The 18,581-nt window shown below is 41.1% G+C and overlaps 1 long non-coding RNA gene across 2 annotated transcripts in view; it reads right to left on the bottom strand.

The window, feature by feature from the left end:
- The window catches only part of LOC123593304, a 536,358-nt gene that overhangs the window by 28,641 nt on the left and 489,136 nt on the right, over positions 1–18,581 (bottom strand). The window contains exons 5-6 of one of the 2 annotated variants that reach the window (XR_006710243.1): positions 5,820–5,930; positions 4,168–5,714 (exon numbers count right to left, since the gene is read on the bottom strand). The exons of the other annotated variant lie outside the window; for it this stretch is intronic. This is a non-coding gene — a long non-coding RNA (uncharacterized LOC123593304). Of the gene's footprint in view, positions 1–4,167; positions 5,715–5,819; positions 5,931–18,581 lie in introns of those variants that run through there. 2 annotated transcript variants of the gene reach the window in all.

The raw sequence follows: 18,581 nt of genomic DNA on the forward strand, positions 1-18,581 counted from the left end.
AAGGGCCACACTCCAGGTGGCCCTTCTGGCTGTCCTGTCACCCTGCTCTGTGGCTGACAGACACCCACAGCCATATCTCTCGTCCGTGCTGCCAGCAGCCTGGGTGCTTGCTTGAGCAGCTGGGCTTTTAGCTTGTTGCCGGAGGGAACCCTACCCTTCGGCCTCTGAGGAGCTGAGCTCTGAACAGTGAGCAGGAGAGAGGGAGGAAGAGTTTTCTGGATGCAAAATTGCGTGGGAAGATTCATGGCAAATTTGGGTAATACAAATCAAACCAGCTTGCGTAGACTAGATCAAAGGTTCCTATGCAGATGATCACAAACCTGTGATGATTTGTGAAGAACGTTCATTCTTCACAGCAAAATGGGGAAAATAAAGCCAATAGAATGAATTTTGCAAAACTAGTGTAGCTTGAGGAATTTTTCTTCATTTTAAGAGATATCCTTGCTCCTTCTTTTCTTTCTTCCTTTTTTAAATAAAATGTGTATTTATTTTTGAGAGAGCACAAACCGAGGAGGGGCACAGGTAGGGGGACAGAGGATCTGAAGTGAGCTTTGTGCTGACAGTGGTGAGTCCGATGTAGGGCTCGAACTTATGACCACGAGATCATGACCTGAGCTGAAGTTGGATGCTCAACTGATGGAGCCATCCAGGCGCCCCCACCTTGCTCTTTTTTAATGTTAAAATGTTTCTTTCTTATCAAATGTTAGTGATATCAGATGGTAGTTGGTTTTTAAAAACATACTTACCTGATAACCTATGTCAATCTTCTGTCATTAAGAAAATTATTTTTACTGATGGACGAATTCCAAAAATCTAGGAACCAGTGTACTCTCAGAGGACTCATGAATAGAAGGTAATGGAAGAAAAGGGCAGGAAGTGGAAGGCCTTAGTCTGTAAGTGGCAGGTGACCGTGCCTGTTTTGCTCACTGTGGTAAGCTTGGCATCTAACACATGGGTCAGTAAAGTCTTTTTTTTTTTTTTTTTTTTTTCTCTGTAAAGGGCCTGGGACTAAATATTTGAGGCTTTGAGGGCCATACTGCCTCTGTCACAACTGCTGACTCTGCCCTCATAGCATGACAGTTTCCTTAGATAATATGTAAATGAGTGATTGGGGCTGTGTTCCAATAAAACTTTATTTACAAAAACCTGTGGCAGACCTGATTTGGCTCAGGGGTCACAGCTTACCCCAATTTAGCACAATGCCTAGTATCTAACAAATATTCAATAAGCATTTCCAGTGGGCAAGGAGGAAACATTGCAGGAATCTGAGGTAGGATTTCAGAAAGATCAGGGTGGTCGGGTGTGTAAGTTGGGCAGGGGGAACGCGAGGTGGAGCCCAGGCCTGGAGTGTTGGGGATTCAGCCTGGAGCAGGGCAGGAGGGAACGTGGTATGGGAACGGTTGAGCCTGTGTGGTGAGGATGTATTTAAGGAGGGAAGGAAAGGTCACGAATAGCTGTAATTGAAGTCCCAATTCCTTCAGCTAGGCCTCTCATGCCGCAAACCATGCTTCTAGAACTCAGAGCCTTATTCGATCTTAAATTAAAAAGCTTGGCTCTTCCAAACCACACTCTTGGCTTTCAAGACTGTTTTTGCTGTGACTTTCCAAAGCCCACTCCAAAAGCCAAGAATTTGAATCTTTGCTTTTTCTTTACATTTCAGCTATGCCAGCTTTGCTTGGAGGCAATAAGTCCTGTATGTCTTAGCCTCCTGACTTTTCCGTAATGGGAGAGAGGTGTGCACCAAAAAGAGAGAAAGAGAGAGCAAGAGAGTGAGCGAGCGAGAGAGAGAGAAGATGTACTTGTTAACTTATATTTGGTGCTAATAAAAGGCAGGAAAGTCTGGGGACGGTGCTGTTCTTGGTGAAGGCATGCTCAGTCATTTTTTGGACATTTATGGTGATGGGGGGGTGTTCCGTTGGGCTGTCGGGGGGCACTCAGAATTGCTGCCCAGGCTTACCCCAAGGGCGAGTCTGGCTGGAGAGTCGTGGAGGGAGCTGCAAGCAGAGGAATTCTCTAACAGTGGGAAGAGCCAGAAAACCTAAAGTGTAACCTTCGATATATGCCATAATGTATCCCCTCCAGCCCTAGGCAACCATCAGTCTTTCTGTCTCTATAGATTTACCTATTCTGGGCCTTTCATATTAATGGATTTTCCTATGTGGTTTTTGTCTCTGGCTTCTTTCATTTAGTATGTGTTTTCAAGGTTCATCCATGTTGTCACATTTATCTGAACTTCATTGCTTTTGATTGCCAATGCTAAATAATATTGTATAGATAGATATGCTACATTTTATTTATCCATTCATCAGTTGATGGGCATTTATTTGGGTTGTTCCCACTTTTTGGCTATTATGAGTAATGCTGCTATGAACATTGGTGTACAGGTTTTTATGTGGAGGCGTGTTTTCAATTTTCTTGGGTATATACCTGGGAGTGGGATTGCTGAAGGATGACTTCTTGGATCTTAATCCCTCCCCACCCCTTCACACTCCCTATGCTCTGACCACAGTGGGGTTCTACTCCCCCACCCCTAGCCCATACTTTAGACCCTCGATGCTTTGTCCACACGGCTGTCTCGCATGAGAAGTTCTTCCCTCCTATCATTTGGAGTTCAAATCCTATGTGTTACTAAGGGCCCAGCCTAACTATCACTTCCTCCATAAAACCTTCCTCCAATGCCTTTTACAGACAGTCATGCAACCTCACATGTCTGACATATAACATCAGGCCTTTTGTTTTTGGATTACAGTTATTTTGTGCCTAGGTCAGAGGCACATTATATTACACCTCCAAGCCTCATCTAGACTCTAGATTTAGATGTACTTTAGTATTCCAAGTGCTTGGCACACAGCAGACTCTGCATATATGATTGAACAGTGAGCATTCAATGTGTTCTGTTATTTAATGATTTTAAGATGGTATTTCTACACTTTATATGGATATCAAGACTGCAAAAGCCCTTTCCATCTTTTCAGAATGAAGACTCATTCTCCAAGCAGCACCTGGGGCATAAGGCCGAGCTGCCTTCTGTTCCTCTGTCTTATTCCTCTTGTCTCGAGTCTTACGTGGACATTTCAGCCTCTTAACATTTCCAGTTAAAATCTAATGAATTACTCTGAAAAAACAGGGTTATGCTTTTTGGATCCTGACTTCTTTGAGCATTGCTCATGACTTTGAAATTTATTTATTTATTTATTTATTTTTTCCAACGTTTATTTATTTTTGGGACAGAGAGAGACAGAGCATGAATGGGGGAGGGGCAGAGAGAGAGGGAGACACAGAATCGGAAACAGGCTCCAGGCTCTGAGCGGTCAGCCCAGAGCCTGACGCGGGGCTCGAACTCATGGACCGCGAGATCGTGACCTGGCTGAAGTCGGTCGCTTAACCAACTGCGCCACCCAGGCGCCCCTTGACTTTGAAATTTATAAACATAGACATCTGTCTTCCCAGATGACCTACTGAATCATAGTCCCCTAGAAAGCAGAGCTAAATTAGACGTTTAAGGGATCAGAAAGTGAAATGGACTAGATGATTTCTAGCCCCGTACAAGGTAGGTGCAGGCCCTACAAATGGTCATCTGGTCTCGGAAGGAACATTTCTAATAACAGGTGCATATCTTCCTCCCAAGGCCACCTGGAGGGTAAGGAAGTTTTTCTGTACATGGAAGTAAAATCTTCCATCCTGCAGCTCTCGACCGTTGTTGGCCCAGCCCTCTGGCGTCCCTCAGACCACTTCTCCTGTTCCAGATTGGCCCTTCAAGTTTTTTTTTTTTTTTTTAAAGTTTATTTATTTTTGGGACAGAGAGAGACAGAGCATGAATGGGGGAAGGGCAGAGAGAGAGGGAGACACAGAATCGGAAACAGGCTCCAGGCTCTGAGCCATCAGCCCAGAGCCCGACGCGGGGGTCGAACTCACGGACCGCAAGATCGTGACCTGGCTGAAGTCGGATGCTTAACCGACTGCGCCACCCAGGCGCCCCTACCCCCTTCAAGTTTTAAAATAGGACTGTGGCTTCTGTGTTTGTTCTTACCCAGATAGAATACCTCCAGTTCCCTCAGGAAGTAGTCAGTACTTTAACAGTAGAAATAATATATCATAAACAATCGATTAATGATAATGGATACTTTCAAGTAAGAAAAGTACCAATAATATTATAATAAAAAGTGACAATATTAAAGTCATAGCCTTTACTATTCAATGATTGAGCACTTAGCATATGCTGGGCTTTGTGCCCATGGGATCAACTTTTTCTACCTCGAAAACAGCCATATGAAGTAAGGACTACTATGATTCCCACCTGACAGATAAGGAAAGTGAGACTCAGAAAGACCTTAGTCTGATAAAGTCTCTATAGCTACGGATGGAGGTGAGTTTTGAACCCAAGCATGTCTTCTTGTGTTCAAGGTCTAACTTGCATGGGCACAGCCTTACTCTAGGGCCCTGGCAGGCAACAGTGACCTTTTCCAGAGAGCTGGCTGCTGGCTTCTTCCTTCCATGGTTCAGAAGAATAGGAGATGGAGTGTCAGTAAATCAGAGTTCCAGTGTGGTGTAAATCTGCATGAAGTCCCCTCCTTGCCCGGATGTCAAAAATGGGATCTGCAAAACAAGGATGTTAAACTAGATGTCTGTAAAGTTGCTATTGGCTTGTGATTTGAACTTTCCAGCCTTCCTTGAGTATGCGCTAAACTCTCACACTTCTGGGCCTTCGAGGCTTCAGTCTCCTTGCCTGGAAGTTTCTTTCATCTCTACTGCTTGACTGGTAAGAACACATCTTCTGAGACCTGGTTTGAATATTGCTCTCTCTGCGTGGCCTTTCCCGAACCCAGGCAGAGGTCAGCCCCGCTCCTCCCTGTTCTCTAGACGCTTGTGTAAGTGTCTGTCCTAGAACCTGTGATTGTTCCCCAGATGGACAGTGAACTTCTCAAGGACTTGTTTGTTCGTGGTGACCTCAGCACTGAGCACAGTGGACATGTGTCTTTGAAGGACTCTGGGATGGCCCTGCTGGTGCCATTTCACCAGCACATCTGCTAGATGGCGCTGCAGCCCACGGGAATGTGCCCCGCGTCCCGGCAAAACCGCAGGTCCTGCCAGTGGAGGCCACAGCCTCAGGCCAGGCTGGGAGATTGCTGGGCCGGAAGCCCAGGAAAAGTACAAGTTTCCATTCCTCACCGCTCCCCCCACCCCCATCTGCTCAGTGTTGAATCCTACTAGGACTGCACCGTCTGTATTCCCATTGCTTGAGGACTAGGAAGGCTGAGGACGCTCCCTACTTCCCTCCTCTGCGGCCTCATAGCAGGGGAATTTAGACCATTCCTTTCCTCTGTCTTTGGACTGTTCCAGGCTTACTGTCCAACGTATGTACTATCTGCTCCTTTTTTCTGCGTGCTCTCCTTACCAACTCCTCTGACAAGAGGAGAGGGAAGATACAATTCGGCATTTCAGGATATTTCTTGACCAAATGAACCTCTATTTCTGATGCTCTTCCCGTTTGTTCACTTTTGTTCCATTTTCTTTAGATGTTTCTATTTTCTTCAATCTTCCTTCTGCTCCTTCAGTGAGTTAGCACACTCTGAGCACACCTCAGCGAGGGAGGCAGGGTGGGGCATTGATTAAAGGCACCGAAGCCGGCTTTCCTGGTTTGATTCTTGTTCTTGCTGCTTCCTTCTATAACCTTTTGTAGGTTACTTGACCTCTTGGTGACTCAATTTCCTCATCTGTAAAACGGGAGTTGTTGAGATGATTAAATGAGTTCTTAGTGCTTTATTTCACAGGAGCTGATAAACGCTTAGTGCTACTACGGGCTTGTCAGGAAAACTTACAGTTGGAATTCATGTGCTCCATGTGGAATGTACCTCTTAGGCTGAGAGTCCCAAGAAGGCGGGGTTTGGTTAGTCTCGCTCACTGTCTCATCCTTAGCCTCCGGAAGAGTGCTTGGCATATGAGAGAGACTTAATTAAAATTTTTGGAAGAACCACAGTCTCTTTTGTTTCTCCCTCATGATAACAATGAACTAAAATTATGATATATAATATTTTTTACCCCTTTAAATTGGTTAGGATTTAAAATCAACAATACTTAGTGTTGGCAAGAACATAAACTTGGTGCTTGTATTTATTTCTGGGGGAGTGTAAAATGGTAGAACCTTTCTGGAAGGCAATTTGACAATATGTAGAAAAAGCCTAGAAGAAGGTTGGCTCAGTTAATTCCATTGTCATCTGGTAAAAAAATCCGAGTATTTGGATATGCACCAAGGGTTAAGTACAAAGGTGTTTGTAACAGCAGTATTTATTCTATTAAAAAATCACTAACGATTGAACAGAAATACTGAAATGGTTAAATAAATGACATGCCCATGTGATGACATATTAGGCAGCTATTAAATGATCTCTTTTGGGGGAGAGTTAATGATGTGGGAGAACATTCCAGCTACCAGCTTAAATAGTAAGAAGCAATCTACAAAACTGAGTATACAGAATGGGCACATTACTTAACCTCTTTGTTCCCAATTTCCTTATCTGTAAAATTAAAACAGTAATGGCGCCTATCTCTTAGGATTGTTACAAGGCTTACAAAAGTATTTCTTTAAAAAGGCTTAAAATATTGTAGTAGTCTGGGCATGGGAATGAGGGTTCAGTAAGTGTTAGCAACAGTCACAGAACCTGTCAGAAGAACAAGACTGGAAGGAAATATAGCAGAGTGTTACTAGTAGTTGATCTCGGGTGGTGGGTTTACAGGTTTTAATTTTCTTCTTTATAAAATAAAATATATGTAGAGCAACTAATAAAATGCTGGACCACAGTAAGTGCTCGATAAAAGGTAGCTAGCATCATTCTAGTGTCCTCTATTTTCTCTTTTTAATAATGAATGTGTATTACTTTAAAGCTATTTAATATATCCGCAACACTAGTTTTTTATATTTGTTAATTAATGACTTCACATGACTTAACATGCACTGCACTTCAGGCTTTGTGACAGCCACTTTGGCTCTATGGCGAGAACACTGACCATGACCCTTTTCCCTTAAGCGGCGAGCTCAGTGCCACCAACTCAATTCTGTTTGCATCATCCTCTTTTTAAGACTGTCCCAAATATTCTTTTCCTGTGGCCATCATTTTTGTGATAACACATTCCTTCTATGACTCAGTAGTTTTCTCTTTTGCCATTTTCTCCTCAGACTTTCCTTTTTTCACAGCAAATTCCATGACTATCTTAACTGCCTTCCCCTGATTTTATCCCACACCAACACTCTCCTTTCCTATCCAAAACAAATAATGATTCTTCTCTCCCTTGTAAATGAAGTCAAGATTGTTGATATTAATCATTTCGATCTCTTTTAAGTCCAAATAAAAAGTATATGAGTAAGTCGGGATTACAAACCAGAGGAAAGGATGACTAATTTGATGAAAGATATTGAGAAATGTAACCAACTATTTTGGAAAAAAAAAAAAGAGAGATTCCTATGGCATACCGCACAACAAATAAATTCCAGATGCATTAAAGAATCATAGCTAGCAAAACCTGAAGAAGATATTGGTAACTATCTCATCTCAGAGTGGGGAAAAACTTTCTAAAGACTTACGATGTGCGAAGGCATATCTATGTGTCTAAATAAACATAGATCTTTTCTAACTCAATACAGTCCAAAACAAAATGGCAAACACAAACATATTTGCAAGATTTGTGACAAAAGTAGATTATCCTTCAGATAGAAAAATACTTTACAAATCAGTGGGAAAATATGACTAAGTCAACAGAAAAATAGGCAAAGATAAGAAACGTTGAAAGATAAGTGACAGACCAGGAAAAAAAGTCTGTAGTGTGTAAAACAGATCAAGTATTAATAAACCATTAATTGTATAAAGTGCTCCTCCAAGTCAATATGAAAAAGACAACTCAAAAGAAAAACCAACAAAGGCTGTGAACAGGCACACCACTGAGGCAGAAATAAAAATGACCAACAAAGATATAAAAAAGATGCACAATCTCACCAATAACCAGGGAAATGTAATTCTTTTTTTAAAAAAGTCCCCTTCCCACCTAACAAGTTGGCAAAAATCAAAAGTTAAAAATCACCAAAGTTGTAGTAGATATGAGTGAAGCAGTCACTCTCTTAAGCCCCTCCTGTTGAGATGATATAAATGAGTAAGGTCTATAGGAGGGCAATTTGGCAGTAAATTTTTAAAATGTTCGTCCTTTTTGGTGTAGCAAATTCAGCTTCAAGAGATATGGCCTCAGAAATATTATACTTGTGCACAGAGATGTGTGCAAAAGGTGCTAATTGCTTATTGTAGTAAAAAAGTGAAGGAAAATGGATTCACATATTGTGGAGAACACTTATGGAAGTGCACACAAGTGTATGCATGAAGATTGTCACCGCAGTTTTGGAAGGACTTGGAAATATCTCAGATGTCTAATAAGAGCAGATTATGTAAATAAATTATGTGCAGTTACTTAACGGAATACTACTCAGCTTGTAAAATGAATGAGGTCAAACTATACGTGCAGATACAGGAAAGATGTGCATAATAATTAAAAAAAACCCCAATAATGTCCATAATCATTACTTTAAGAAGCAGGTTGTAGGACTTTAGGTGACATCTGATCCCACTTATGTAAATGAAACTATGGACCCTGCAATCCAGCTGTATGCCTCCGCTTGGGTGGGCAGGGGCCCTGCTGATGGAGGCTGAGCTGGGACTGCTGGTAAAGCTGAGCGGTAGCCCTAGTTCCCATCATGCCCTGCTTTTCACAAGTTACTGCCAGGGGAGGGCTCTTGCCTGAGCATTCTTCCTTTACCAGTCCGCTGGGTGGACTTTGGGCTCCTTTGCCTTTTTAAGTGGGTTTAAAGTAAGACATGACCCTATTATCAAATTCTGAAGTTTTTCCCCCAGGAAATGAATGGAATGGTCACTATTTCTCCATGAGAGAAGGACAAACCAGTAAAAGCTCCCAGAAGATCTTGGGCTTTGTACCAGGAGATCTTTTCCAACAATGATAGTGGATCCTAAGTGGGCCAAGCAGGAGGACTCTTTGTACCAGAAGGAAGGAGAGAGACCAAATGACCATTAGTCTGTGAGATCTGTTTGGACGGCCCTTTCTTTCAAGGTCTTCTGTCTCCTGTAAAGAGAAAATATGCTTCTTTGTGGTTCTAGCCTAGGTCTTTTGCAGTCAGGCTTGTCTTCCTAAGGAGAACATTTTAGAAACTCAAAGACAGTTTTCTGTTCTCTGTGTCAGTGCCATGGTGTACAATCCCCCTGTCACTTGAGGGGTTCAAATAGAGGCTGCAGTGCCATTGTTAGAGGAGCTGATAAGGGGAATCCTCATTGGTGAGCGGTTATCCTGGTTGATCCCACTAATCAATGGTTCCTTAGAATTCTCTTAGATTATATGAAACTAAGACTTATTGGTGAAGGGCTATATTCATTTTCATTATCCACTTGTTCCTGTGGCCTTTTTCTCTGTGAGTTGCCTAAAGGTCTCAGCAAATGTGAATAGAGAAGGAATCTGTAAATGAATGGGCTGTGGAGAAATGAGTGGCAGTCCCTAGTAGTAGTGAGACTCTCAATGGCTTTGTGGTCCTTGACCTTGAAGAGGGAATAATTCTTCTGAGTGATGATCCTCATGGAGAGATCTTTCCCTCTTTTGAGTTGGGATGAGTATGGTTCTGAATTTATATGAGTTTCTATAAGCTGCTAGTGAATGAGAGGTAAAAAACCACTAGTTGGGGGCTTTGTAAGGAGTTAGATGGTTGGGGCAGCCACATGGGTGATAATGGAGGACCATGGCAGTCTGGGTCACTGTTAGCTCAGTGGTTCTGCTTTGAAGAAAAAGATGACTGGTCATCATCTGAAGTCTTATTTCCATTTGGATTTCCTTTAGTTACTCAGAAGATAAAGAATATTATAGAAAAGTATACCAAAACACAGTGTTCTGGATTTTCTTTCTCTAAACTACTTAAATTTCATTTTCCTGAATGAATAATACTTTTTTTTTCAGGTGTCATAATTTTTGTACACTGGTTATATTTTTAAACATGTTTCATAGTAATTGAATAATTTTGAGATGTGAAGAGAGCAAAAGAAGACAGTATATACGTGCAGATTATTAGAAACTCATAATTTTGTAAAATTGACTTGGCACACAAAACAAAACAAAACAAAACAAAACAAAACAAAACAAAACAAAAACTCCCAGTTTTTTACTTGTGCAGCCTTGGTAGAAACTCAGTGCTAAGAATTTTGAAACACTGGCGAAACAACCCTTCCTTCTGCTCTGTTGAGTCCATCTCCTCCTGCCTTCTAAGGAACCATAGGTAACATTTTCTCTTCTGTATATTCAATGATTCTGTCTCAACTGGATCATCCCGTTGATGTGTAGCCATGATAAACCCTTTCTTATTTAAGAAAGCTTCTAATGTTCCACATTTCACATGAGTACTTCCCATCTCTTTCCTCTCCTTTTACAGCTCAATGTCTCCACAGAGTTCTCTATACTTGCTGCCCCATTTCCTTACCTCCCACTTGGCCCTCGACTCCTCCACTCTGAATTTTCCACCCCATCAGTTTACCACAAACATCCTTAGTAAAGTCTCCAAGCATCTCTACTACATTGCATCCAGTGGACATTTTCAGTCCTTACTTGACTCCCCAGCAGCACTCGACACTAGTGACCATTTCATCTTTCCTGAACCCCTCCTCCAGTGACTTCTCAAGTGGGACTCTCTTGGCTCTTCCTTCACCTCTCAGGCTGGCAAGCAGTTCTTCACCTCCCTACCCTTTCAATGTTGGTATCCATCAACTTCTCATCTGAGGGCCTTTTTCTCCTTTTCATTTCATATTCTCTTCCTCAATGATCACATTTACCAATCTTTAGAAAAGCCCCTTTAATTTATTTGTCCCCAGTCGGAATGTCTCCTTTGAGCTCTGGATCTGAATATCCAACTGGCCACTTGCTTTGGCTTGGATGTCTCAATGGTTCCTCAAAGTTGTGTGCTCAAGACTGAACTCATGATCTTCCTTTACCCACCCCTAATCTGTTCCCATCTAAGTGAATGCACCACTAATCCATGTGTTTTCACAAGTCAGGAAACTAGATTTTATCCTTGACATCTCCATCTTGTCACTCTTTTTCTGTGAATATCTCTTGAAGTGCCCACTTCCCTCCATCTTTACTACATTAAAAGTATAAAGCAGGGGCGCCTGGGTGGCGCAGTTGGTTAAGCGTCCGACTTCAGCCAGGTCACGATCTCGCGGTCCGTGAGTTCGAGCCCCGCGTCAGGCTCTGGGCTGATGGCTCAGAGCCTGGAGCCTGTTTCCGATTCTGTGTCTCCCTCTCTCTCTGCTCCTCCCCCGTTCATGCTCTGTCTCTCTCTGTCCCAAAAATAAATAAACGTTGAAAAAAAAATTAAAAAAAAAAAAGTATAAAGCAAAAGGGGCTACTTTGAAAGGAAGTGAGCTCACCATTGTTGGTTTTATCCAAGAAGAGACTGGTTGGTCTCTTGGCGTGAGTGATATAGGGGCTAGATGCCTAGGTGACTGCGAGTGTTCACTCATCTTCTCTCACTTGAGGGTAGGGTGAGGGTTCAGCTCTGCATTCTCTTAGACCACTCTTTCTCCTGCTTGTGAAGCCACTGCTCCGTGGAGCTTATAGAGCTCTTTGAGTCCATGAGGCCAACTCCAAACCAAAATCCCTTTTAGGAGAGGTCAGAGTTCTTCAGAGCCATGAGGGTCCCCAGATAGCATTCAGCTCAGATGGGAAAGTTGAGGCTCAGAGATCAGGGCAGGGACTTACTCTAGCTTAAACAGTGAGCCAGTGGCAGAGTTGGGGCTAGGACCCAGCCTTCTGCTTTCCTATGCTTTGTCTTCTCATTATCCCCTACTGGCCCTCATCAGTCCACTCTGTGTCATTTAAGGCTGGTGAGTAATAATTTGCACTAGACCCTGTCAGATGATAAATTATACCTCTCAAGTAGGAAGAATGTTTCAATGCTGCTCTGGGCTAGGGTGTCGAAAGACAAGAGCTATTTGTTTGAGACACAAACAAGGAGACTGGAGACATAGTAACAATGTGGGGACAAGGTTCCAGTGGATGCTTTATTTGTTCACCCTCATATCTAAAGACTTTAAGTTCAGGCCCATAACTGTGTGGAGGATGTCTTCTGGGGTGAGGGAGGGAAATATTAAAATCTGTGAGTTGAGGGGCATGCAGTTTGAAAAAGGATATTCCATACTGTCACATAATTTTATGTCAGGAAAACACAAAATAGCTAACAGAGTCTTAGTGAAAACTCCAGGGAGTAAAGCTTGATGAAATCTTCATGGTCGATAGGGTCACACGAAAGATACGGTGTTCTAAATTAAGGCATTCTAAATTAGCCTTAAGGGTAGCCGAGATGATGGCCAAAAAATCTGAATCTCTCAAAAACAACACAGAATAACAAGAAGGATAAATAAAACTGCACAAAATCCATGTCTTTGGTGTAACTAGAAGAAAGAGAATGGATACATTTCAAATTTACCCACAAGTAGATAAAGAAACACCAACTTGCAGCAAATCAACTTTCATGCTTTGCCCACTGGCATTCACAAAGAACAAGGATAGTAGGGAAAATGCTAAATGGAAAGTAAAGAGGGTAGATACTGACAAACCCATGCTTGATCTAAAATCACTGCCAGAGAGGGAGAGTCTACCTTAAGTCAGAAAATACTGAAAAAGAGTCCTTGTGTATCTGAGCATTTGCTATAAGAAAGGAACGTAAAACTGTATGCTATTTAAGGGAGCAGTTTTCAAAAGATGTTGCTTCTGAGGGAAAAGAATGTGAAAGGGTAGGGAGAGATGCTTTTTGGAAATTTAGTGGCAATGGTGAAAAGAAGCAAAGGAGAAATTTTAGAGTCTTGCAAATAAGAGAGAACCCCAAAATTGGAAGACACGAAATTTCTGCCCCTATCTTAAAGAATAAAAGCCATCTTTAAAGATATTATGCTTTGATACATGGACACAAAAGAGAACACTTGAATTAGGAATCTAACAGAATTGGTTGACTTCAGGAAAGAAATGTAAGCAAAAGACAAAAGCATACCAGAAACCAAGATCAAATGTCCTTGGGCACTTTACAGGTGCCCAAGAAAGAATAGACTAAAATTAAATTTTAATTAGGGAAATTGAAGAAAGGCAGGGAAATGATCAAGAGAACAAAAGCAAGATAAAATGAGAAGCAAAAAGGGTCAAAGAAAACATGGCTGAAATGGTAGACAGACAGGCAAGTAGAAACAACATATATATAATTGTAGTAACTGAAGAGGATAATTCCAGAAGACTTTACAGAAATAAAAGATCAGGGTCTATACATTTATAGGGCCCACTGGGTACCTGGGAAAATTTACTCATAAACGTCAACTCTATAACACATTCGAGTATAACTGTTAGACTTAGACTTTACTTTTTTAAAAATGTTTATTTATTTTTGAGAGAGAGAGAGAACAAGCAGGGGAGGGACAGGGAGGGAGGGAAACAGAGGATCAGAAGCAGGCTCTGGGCTCTGGGCTGACAGCAGAGAACCTGATGTGGGGCTCAAACTCACAAACTGTGAGATCATGACCTGAACCAAAGTTGGATGCTTAACTGACTGAGCCATCCAGGTACCTCCTAACTGCTAGACTTTAGACAAAGAAAAAGGCCACCAAGCACAAAAGATCAAAAGATGTATAAGAATAAGAATTAGAATTGAGGTTCTTTGCAGCAACAGATAAGTAATACATACGGATTTTTACATATTGCAAAGGAGAAGTCCAGCTTCTTTACAGTCCCAGTAGTTTAAAACTGAAGAGCATTCAACATAGTATTGGAAGTCTTAGCCTCTGCAATCAGACAACACAAAGAAATAAAAGGAATCCAAATCGGCCAGGAGGAGGTCAAACTTTCACTCTTCACAGATGACATGATACTCTATATGGAAAACCCAAAAGATTCCACCAAAAAAACTGCTAGAACTGATTCATGAATTCAGCAAAGTTGCAGGATATAAAATCAATGCACAGAAATCGGTTGCATTCCTATACACCAACAATGAAGCGACAGAAAGAGAAATCAAGGAATTGATCCCATTTACAGTTGCACCAAAACCCATAAAATATCTAGGAATAAATCTAACCAAAGAGGCAAAAAATCTATGCACTGAAAACTATAGAAAGCTTATTAAAGAAATTGAAGAAGACACAAAGAAATGGAAAAAGATTCTATGCTCCTGGATAGGAAGAACAAATATTGTTAAAATGTTGACACTACCCAAAGCAATCTACATATTCAATGCAATCCCTATCAAAGTAACACCAGCATTCTTCACAGAGCTAAAACAAATAATCCTAAAATTTGTATGGAACCAGAAAAGACCCCGAATAGCCAAAGCGATCTTGAAAAAGAAAACCAAAGCAGGAGGCATCACAATCCCAGGCTTCAAGCTATACTACAAAGCTGTAATCATCAAGACAGTATGGTACTGGCACAAGAACAGACACTCAGATCAATGGAACAGAAGAGACAACCCAGAAATGGACCCACAAACGTATGGCCAACTAATCTTTGACAAAGCAGGAAAGAATATCCAATGGAATAAAGACAGTCTCTTCAGCAAGTGGTGCTGGGAAAACTGGACGGTGACATGCAGAAGAATGAACCTGGACCACTTTCTTACACCATACACAAAAATAAACTCAAAATGGATGAAAGACTTAAATGTAAGATGGGAAGCCATCAAAATCCTTGAGGAGAAAGCAGGCAAAAACCTCTTTGATCTTGGCCACAGCAACTTCTTACTCAACACGTCTCTGGAGGCAAGGGAAACAAAAGCAAAAATGAACTACTGGGACCTCATCAAAATAAAAGCTTCTGCACAGCGAAGGAAACAATCAGCAAAACTAAAAGGCAACCGACAGAATGGGAGAAGATATTTGCAAATGACATATCAGATAAAGGGTTAGTATCCAAAATCTACAAAGAACTTATCAAACTCAACACCTAAAAAACAAATAATCCAGTGAAGAAATGGGCAAAAGACATGAATAGACACTTCTCCAAAGAAGACATCCAGATGGTGAAAAGACACATTAAAAAATGCTCAACATCACTCATCATCAGGGAAATACAAATCAAAACCACAGTGAGATACCACCTTACACCTGTCAGAATGGCTAACATTAACAACTCAGGCAACAACAGATGTTGGCGAGGATGTGGAGAAAGAGGATCTCTTTTGCATTGTTGGTGGGAATGCAGGCTGGTGCAGCCACTCTGGAAAAGGAGGTTCCTCAAAAAGCTAAAAATAGAACTACCCTACAACCCAGCAATTGCACTACTAGGCATTTATCCAAGGGATACAGGTGTGCTGTTTCAAAGGGACACATGCACCCCCATGCTTATAGTAGCATTATCAACAATAACCAAAGTATGGAAAGAGCCCAAATGTCCATCAATGGATGAATGGATAAGGAAAATGTGGTATATATATATATATATATATATATATATATATATATATAGGTGTGTGTGTGTATATATATATATATATATATATATATATATGCACACAATGGAGTATTACTCAGCAATCAAAAAGAATGAAATCTTGCCATTTGCAACTACGTGGATGGAACTGGAGGGTATTATGCTAAGTGAAATTAGTCAGTCAGAGAAAGACAAAAATCCTATGACTTCAGTCATATGAAGACTTTAAGAGACAAAACAGGTGAACATAAGGGAAGGGAAACAAAAATGATATAAAAACAGAGAGGGGGACAAAACAGAAGAGGCTCATAAACATGGAGAACAAACTGAGGGTTGCTGGAGGGGTTTTGGGAGGGAGGATGGGCTAAATGGGGAAGGGGCATTAAGGAATCTACTCCTGAAATCATTGCTTCACTATATGCTAACTAATTTGGATGTAAACTTTAAAAATAAAAAATAAAGTTAAAAAAATCATACTGATGTAATTAAAGAGACAGTGGATTTTCCTGCAAACTGGATTTTCCTGCAACATATAATATTGGACTGGAATGTGTAAAAGTGAAATTGTGATGTAAAGTAGCTCATTTAATCACAAAGAGTGATATTAAAAATATTCACCTAATGGAGACACTCTCCTCAATCTTACATTTGGAATACTGCCAAAAACTACTTGCAGATGAACACTGGGAATTTTTTTTTCTTATTCAGTTCCATAGTCCAGTGTCAATGTGATTGTGGAAGATATCAAACTTCAAATTTTGCAAAAAAGCCAATCATAACTCATTTTGTTTTTTAGTTGTAATGAATCCACAGAGGAAAAGAATTGAGTACAGTTATTTCTTTATGCCTGGTATGGTTAGAGACACATTTGAATTAAAAGTGCTACTTTTAAAAGTGTTGAAGAAGATCATCACTGAAGTTGATGGTGTCTGTCAAGCTGTGCCAAAGTTATTTAAGGTTAATGAACTAAGTTGGGGGAAAAATACTTATAGTGTGCCTGATGGACATCGAGCAATGCTGGATTTTTTTTAATGTTTATTTATTTTTGAGACAGAGAGAGAGAGAGAGAGACAGATTGTGAGTGGGGGAGGGGCAGAGAGAGAGGGAGACACAGAATCCGAAGCAGGCTCCAGGCTCCGAGCTGTCAGCACAGAGCCCGATGTGGGGCTCAAAGGCACAAACCATGAGATCATGACCTGAGCTGATGTCAGACACTTAACCGACTGAGCCACCCAGGCGCCCCTGGATTTTTTTTAATGGGAAAAAATTTTAGATTTCACCTGCTTTTAGGATATATGTTGACATTACTGATAATCAATTTATGAAAGGATTTTCATCTTGTTGTCAAGAAAGTAATTTTTTATTTGAAAATTGGGTGGAAGCATCAGATTATTTGCTTTGCAAAAAATTTAATGTGAATAACAAAGTTCTGTTCTCTGTGAGATTCACTGACTGTCATTGGTTTTATCTTTAAAATTCTAGAAAAGGATCAGCTGTGCCAATTTAAAAAGTGAGATATTTATTTATGAAATATATTTAAAACATTGAAATTGAAAATCCAAGTATATAAGCCAAATTATTATTCATTGTGTTATACTCCAGACATAATTTCACTTCCCACAAAGATATTGCAATGATTTTCTAAGGAACATGCTACTCTCCAGAGTAGAATCACTCAGAATGAGAAACAGAATTTCCAAAAGAAGGCCTGCAGGGTGGTCCTCAGAAGTTCTCTGGATTCTCAACCTGCTGAATCGAATTGCAGTCTGGGAACGACATAGGTACAGGTGAAAAGAGACTGGTGGTACAGGTGTGATGTGGTCCCCAAAGTGAGGATTTCCTAGATGTAATGTCCTAGGTCAGTGGTTCTCAGACTTTCTGTGTTCATGCCAAATGTTCAAATACTAGAATTTTTGGCACTATGCATGAAGCACTTCCCAAACATTTGGACCATTGGATCCATTTTCTCAAAAATATGATGTAAGATCAATATTATTACCAACATCCTTTGGGAAACACTTTCCTAGATGACAATGAGTTTGTTCATATAGAGCTTGAAAGAAAAATACTGTGACTGAAGAGTTAAACTCAGTCAAGATGTTCATGCATGAAGCAATTGGAAATAATTAAGTTGAATGAAAGGTCTCACAGAGTACACCTTATACATACTTTCTCTGAAATAACTACTCAAAGATATTCTTTCCAGGGGTGCCTGTGTATCTCAGTTGGTTAAGCATCCAACTCTTGATTTCAGCTCAGGTCACGTGTCACAGTTATGAGTTCCAGCCCTGTGTCAGGCTCTACACTGGGGCATGGAGCCTGCTTAAGATTCTCTCTGCCTTTCTTTGCTCCTCCCCAGCTCATGTTCTCTCTCTCTCTCTCAAAACAAAAACAAAAAACACAACATTAAAAAAAAAAAAAAACCTTAAAAACGATATTCTTTCCAATGTATTTCTATTTGAAAAAATAACGAATGAAATATTCTAAATGAAAGAGCAGACCTAGGCCGGCTGACTAGTGACTATGTCCCCGACATGGCCGCAGAAAGAAGTTCCTGCTCAAACCTCAGAACACGCCTCCTCCCCCTAAGTAACTTACCGATTGATGCATTCTTCTGAAGTCTGAGGTGGGAGGAAGGGGAATGTGAGAGGTGTGGAAAGTGTGAGTAGAAGAGGGAGGGCTTCTCTCAGGTAGGGGCCAGAGGCAGGAGCCCTCAAACCTGTCCAGGCTTAGAATGACCTGGGAGCATTTTACCCCTCCCCAAACCAATTAATCAGAGTCTCTGGGGATGGTGTTTGGTGCTAGGTATTTATATAGCACAGCAAGGCTGACAGTCAATGGTTAATAGGTGACCAGTGAGAAATGTTCTGTATACACTGAGGCCAAACATGTTAGAGATCCTCAGACACAGTGGTTCTGAAACTTCAGGTGCATCAGAATCTCCTGGAAGACTTGTTCAAACACAGATTGCTGAGCCCCACCCCCAGAGTTTCTGATTCAGTGGGTCTGTAACCACCAGGCCCAACATTTGCATCTTTAACAAGATCCAGGTGACGCTGATAATTGCTGATCTGGGACCACAC

This window comes from Leopardus geoffroyi, chromosome D4 (assembly GCF_018350155.1).
Source record: "Leopardus geoffroyi isolate Oge1 chromosome D4, O.geoffroyi_Oge1_pat1.0, whole genome shotgun sequence".
NCBI lineage: Eukaryota > Metazoa > Chordata > Mammalia > Carnivora > Felidae > Leopardus > Leopardus geoffroyi.